We start from the raw sequence: 6,184 nt of genomic DNA, 5'->3' as shown, positions 1-6,184 counted from the left end.
CCCTTTCCTCTCTCCACCCCCTTTTAGTCACCGTGCCCCGGCCTCGCTCCTGCCCACGGGCACGGCTCTCGGCGGGGCGCCCACCTGCCTCCTGCTGCCCACTGCGCTCTGGGGCGGTGCTGCCGTGTCCTCCGCAGCACCTCTGGGCACGAGGACATCTCTCTCGGCAGGATTTCAACTCGTATGATCTCTTCCGCTCGGGGTGTTCTATGTTTCTGTGGTAGTTCAGGATTCCGCTGTGCTTCTGCTATCCCTTACCCTCCTGCCCTCACGCAGCCGCCCAGCCTTCATGCCGTGCAGCCCCATCTGCCACGCTCACGTGCTGGAGTGAAAAGAGCGAGGAGTGTGCTTCTGACTGAGTGAAGGAGAAAGAGATGCTTTCATCTGTGTGTTTAGATTTAACCATTGGCCAGGAAAATGAGAAAAAGTTAATCTGGATGCAAGCCAGCAGCGTGCTCTTGCAGCCCAGAAGGCTGACAGTATCCTGAGCTGCATCGGAAGAGGACTGGCCAGCAGGGAGTGGGAGCTGAGTGTCTCCTTCTCTTCTGCCCTAGTGAGCCCCATCTGGAGTGCTGCGTCCAGCCCTGGGGCCTCCAGTACCGGAAGGATGCAGAGCTGTTGGAGAGGGTCCAGAGGAGGGCCGTGAAGATGATCATAGGACTGGAGCATTTCTCCTATGCCGACACTGAGGGAGCTGGGCTTGTTCAGTCTGCAGAAGAGATGGCTCTAGAGATACCTCACTGTGGCCTTCCAGAAATTGAAGAGAGCTTATAAACAGCAGAGGGACTGACTTTTACATGGTCTTATAGCGATAGGATGAGAGCAAATGTCTTTAAACTAAAAGGAGGGAGATTTAGGTGAGATGTTTAGGAGGAAATTCTTCACTCGGAGGGCGGTGAGGCCCTGGCACAGCTGCCCAGAGAAGCTGTGGTGCCCCATCCCTGGAGGCACTCAAGGCCAGGTTGGATGGGGCCCTGGGCAGCCCTGACCACAGCAGACGGGGCTGGGGCTGGGTGAGCTTTAGGGTCTCTTCCAACCTGAGCCCTTCTGTGATTCTATGATTCTGTTTTGCTCTACGTTTGCAAATAAATAAATGCAAACACGGAAGATGAAGGAGATTAAAACACCTTTTATTTACTTGTACCGCTGTGGTCTCTGCTTGGAAGAGGCAGGGAGGCACCAAAGTAGGGGCTGGGATTTCTCTCTTGTAGCTGATACGGAACATCCATCTGCGCAGCAAAAGAAAGCTGTGATCTCTCTACCTGTGTATGATATCCAGAGGCTGTGAAGCCAGACCTGTTTAATCTTCCTAAAGCTCCTATCTACACTTCATACGCCCTTAGTGTCCTCTGTGAGCATTCAGCCCAGTGTGTGCCCAGCAGGCCTCAATGCCTGTTCTGGGTCCAGGCGCCATGTGGCCACTAGGGCACTGCTCACCTGATGCGAGTCTGGCTCTCCATAGCGGGATGTGGGGCAAAACAGGCCGCAGCTCTGCTGCCAAACAGAAACAAACATGGGGACAGGCAGGAGGCCATGTGTCAGATCTGTCTGGAGGGCTGTGCCTAAGGCTTCCTTGGCTGGTTGCTTTGGGAGGCCTCAGTGCTGCGGGTCCCTGGCTGCTGAGGGTGGTTCTGCTCTCATGGATGGATCCTTCTGCCTGAGCCATCTCCGCCACTGTGGTTAGCTTGCAGCCGTGGGCCGGCCAGCACATTTTCAAGCATTCATATTTGAGATACACAAGGAAATGCTTCTCTTTAAACAGAACAGTTTTATTAAGGCTCTTCCCCTTTTCACGTTTAGCGCACTACCAAAGCTATGAGCAGTGTTTATCTGCCAGCTGCTCTCTAACCACAGGTTTACAGGATCAAGCTGGCTGCTGTAAGCAGTTGGACGCCTTATCCTGGGCCTGGGGAGGTGCTGAGCACAGTGCTCTGTGCAGAGCTGCTCCAGGGAGCTCTGTGCTGCACAGCAGCTGCAGCATTTCTGCACTCTGATCTCTAATCTTGCCTGAAGTATGTGCTGTTCAGGCTGGAATTTCTCTCTTTTTTTTTTCTCCCCAGTATGTGAGAACAGCCTCTTTTTGAAAAATTCAGACATTTTCCTCTGAGTTAAATGTAATGTTTCTAAGCCAAAACCCACAGAAGCCACTACTGGGTGCTTTATAGTCCTAATCATGTACTGCAGTAAATAGCTAGAAACTGAAAAGTGAATGCTTGGAAATACAAACTATGGAATGGATAGAAAGTGCTATCACTTTAAAAAAAAAAGCATTTACATTTATTGCTTGTATTGTTCTATGTAGTGCAAGTAAAAGCTAAAAATTTACTCCCAAACTGTCAGCTTTTCTTTCACAGAAAACATACTTTCAATTATAGAATAGTTGTGGTTTTTTTTTCAGCTATCTTTGCAAAATATCTATTTTGAATAAAATTGAAATGCTTGAAATCTGAAAGTTTTGAACTTCAGATGGTGTCTAAGTGTGTCCTGTTTCTTTCCACCCTTATGGGGTGCAAGCCTCACCGGGGCCATCCCTTGTGATGCTCTGCCTTCAGAAGAGATGGAAAACAATGGGCAGCCTTAGAGCTACAACAGAATTGAAAAACTGATCAATGTCAGGATCCCTTTCTTTGTGAAGCCCTCAGAAGAACAGACAGTGACAGCAGTTGATAAATTAGCAGTGCCGTGGTCAGGATGGATCTCTTCTTACCTCCATCCTAGTGAGAGAAGTGGAAATTACAGGTGAAAAATACGTCAAGGAAGTTCAGCAGGCAGTCCTGTGTCGTAAGATCTACACAGGATGGACGGGATGAACAGGGGCTTCGGTTTTGATGTTTTTCACAAGTGTCACATCTGCAAACTGGCTTTTGTGCTTTGGTTTGCGGGTGCTGAGAACCAGAGAGCAGTAAGGAAGCAAATGGTCTGGCTGAGGCCCCAGCTGCACATCTGGGCAACTGTGACCCAGCAGCACGGTGCCTTGGGCACAGGCAGGACTTGGGCTCCACTTCCCCAGCAGGGGGGGTGGGGGTGGGATAGGGGCTGTGTGCAAGCTTGGGTCTTCATAAAAAGATCACTGAGATCATCAAGTCCAACTGCCAACCCACCCCCACCATTTCCAGTAACCATGTCCCACGTGGACACAAAGCAATTCTGGGCAGAGATGCAAAACTGAAAGCTTTTACATGCTTGTTTCAGAGGATCTCTCTTCATCCTACAGAGAAATGCTGTGGAAGTGCTTTGCATATTGGCAAAGGATTGGGGAAATCTGTTGGATCTAGGTCAGGGCTTTTCCTCCACTCAGCGTAGAAAATGTTGGTTGGGATTCCAAGCTCTGAACTACACACAAGCTCTGTAAATAGGAGAACCTGTTTCTCAGCTGGGACAGGTGAGAAGCCCAGAGCACCTGCAAAGCTGCCAGGGCAGCAGCAAGCCATGCAGGGAACCAGGGAGGAGGGGTGTACTGGCTGCTCCACCGCCCAGTGCAGGGAGAGGCCCTGCCGTATGGTGCAGGGTGTGAGCTTGCTAGCAGAGCAAAAGAGAAAAAAAAATAAATACATGCCTGCACATGTTTAGCATAGAGTCTAATTTCAGTCCTGGATTCTGCCTATTAAAATGAATCCATCAAAAAGCTGTATTATTTACCCTCCAGAAACCCAAACACAAATAACACCGTCAACTTGAAACTGCCTTCTTCCTGTGCAGCGCATGTTTGGACAGCGGATGGTTGCCCAATCTGCACAGCGTGTGTGCTTCAAAACGTCGTGGCGGAGCAATGTGGGTCACATCAAACGCGCTTCTGGCAATCCCACAAGAACGCAGCAGTGCTGAATGCCTCTCAGAAACTTTTGCTACGTTCAAAGGAGTAAAAGCTCACAGCTTGCCGCTGCGATGGTGCCGAGCATTTGAAGTACAGGCAAGCATGGATTGAGCTGATACGTTATCACCAGCCTCTGTGGTGATAACAATGCCCACATAGTTCTGGAAGGAAATACAAACATTGTGGTGAATTTTTAACTTTGAATATTTGTTCGTGCTTCTGAGACCAGCCTGATGATCTCCAAGATGAGTCACGCAGTCATCCTTAGGACAAGAGTGCTGGGGAGCTTTCCTCACACTGCTCAGGCCCCCCTCAAGCTGTGTGCAGCATGGAGCGCTCGCCAGCCCACCCTGCTGTGAGGAAGGCGCTGTAGCACTGCTCTGAAACACCACGTATCAGTTCCGCAGAGCCATCTGTCAGTGCACTGAAACTGTGATGAACTTTGAAATTTCACCTGAGGTGACCAATGCCTGGATTAACGAGCTCATTGATACCTCAGCAAAGGTTCAAGCTGAAATGAAACCTTGTCACCTACTAAATTCTTCAGCTTCTTCCCTGTCCCCACCCCAGTTCCCATGCAGCACACTTAAAGGGAAGGTGTGACAGGCCCAGCGGAACAACACAAAGGATCCCATGTCATCATGCCTCCACCTCTGCAGCTGCACCTGAAGCCATGGAAATTTCTCAGCTTTTGGGAGATAGGAAAGATTTCCAAGGTCACAAAATAATATTTCGAACAGTCATACTCAAATGCACAGCAGGCACACTTCTGTGTGTGCACAAAGTATTTAAATATCAGAATAAAAAGTGTCTGTTTCTAGAATGGAAATGCTGGAGGCTGTCCTGTGGAGGCTGATGTTTCAAAGACTCTCACAGGTGAGGGTACAGACCAGCCCAAAAGGCAAAGGATGAGGGAGACACAGAGGAGTGCATCCAATGTAAGTGCTGGGAAAGGAACCAGGCAGGTTCAGCAGCCACATTTCCAAGTCACTGATTCCTGCTGAAAGTTTCTAGCAAAAAGAAGGGCGAGTACATCTTCAGCCAAACAAAATCTATACTGGAAGAATGACACATATGGAATGTGGATGCCTCCAAAGAGCTGCACCGTTCACCAGTGACATGTGTGTCTTTTACGATCTCTGTAAGCAGAGCCATGTTTTCTTACAGCTTACCTGTAGCACGGGAGAGCATCAAACCTAGAGGTGTGTGGCGCTTTAGAAACAGCATTCTTGGAAAATGATTACTCATTCATAATTACACGTTCAGATTAGCTAACACATGCTACATTATCATGCAGTGCTAACATCCAGGATCTCCTTAGCCTACATACTCAACAGCAGCACTGCTCTATACCTTTGTTGACTCATTTTGTTGCCTAAACCAATCCAGTAGCTCTTGTTGTCTCATGGTTTCTAATTGCTAGAAGCGTTAGCCAAATATACTCACTAAACCAGCAAACCAGTTTCCTTCAAGTGCTCTTGCCTGGCACTATACTGTGATAAGCACCAGCATCCAATCCAACTTAATCTGTCAAGGATCAACGTCTTGCCAATCAGCCTGTTCTATCAGCACACTAATGACTTTTCTGCTCATTTAGGCTGTTTTTTTGTTGTTCAGTGTAATTAGTGCATTCTATACAGAAAATTACTTGCTGAATGCAAGACTTCAGTTTGTATAAACTACATTAAAACTCACAGAAGAGAACAACCCTACTAACACCATCACAACAGGGAGTACAGACATATTCCACTCTCATTTTTCTGCACCATTTTAAATCTTATCTGCACGTAGCAACAAATTACCACAGTATTACAGAATTCCCCCGTTCTTCACAAGAGATATTGAGAGAAAAACGATACGTGAAATCTTAACATTTTAATTTGCAGTCATTAATGCCACGTTCCTCATTTTCTCTAGCCATGAACTCATCCAAATACTGCTTTCAGTTCTCCTAACAAAAGTGTACTTTTTTGCACAGCAATAGCAGGATTTTTTCCTCTTCTCGATGGGGAGTGGGAAGGGGATGGTGAAGAATGTGCAGCTCCTCAAAGAACGCCCTTTGTTCTCACTGATTAGAAGATGGGAAAAGAGCAGTTTGCCTTAGAGCTTTAGAACAGGGTCTCTTCCAGAACAAAATACAAGCATATAATAAGTCATGCTTGTATTTAATCTGTACAAAACATATTTAGATCATGAACTCTCACCCAGGAAGCCACGTATTCTCTGCTGGCTGATTTTTACTTGAGAGCACAAGAGTCAAGCCTTCAAAAAAGCACTTAGGTTCTGAGATTCCACTAAGGGCAGCACGAGACCTCCAACATATCCCCTATTTAAAACCAACACGCTGCAGTTCTTGCAGAGCTAATAAAG

Source organism: Tympanuchus pallidicinctus, unplaced genomic scaffold (genome assembly GCF_026119805.1).
Source record: "Tympanuchus pallidicinctus isolate F22 unplaced genomic scaffold, pur_lepc_1.0 scaffold31, whole genome shotgun sequence".
Classification (NCBI taxonomy): Eukaryota; Metazoa; Chordata; class Aves; order Galliformes; family Phasianidae; genus Tympanuchus; species Tympanuchus pallidicinctus.
Note: the sequence above shows the minus strand (reverse complement) of the source record.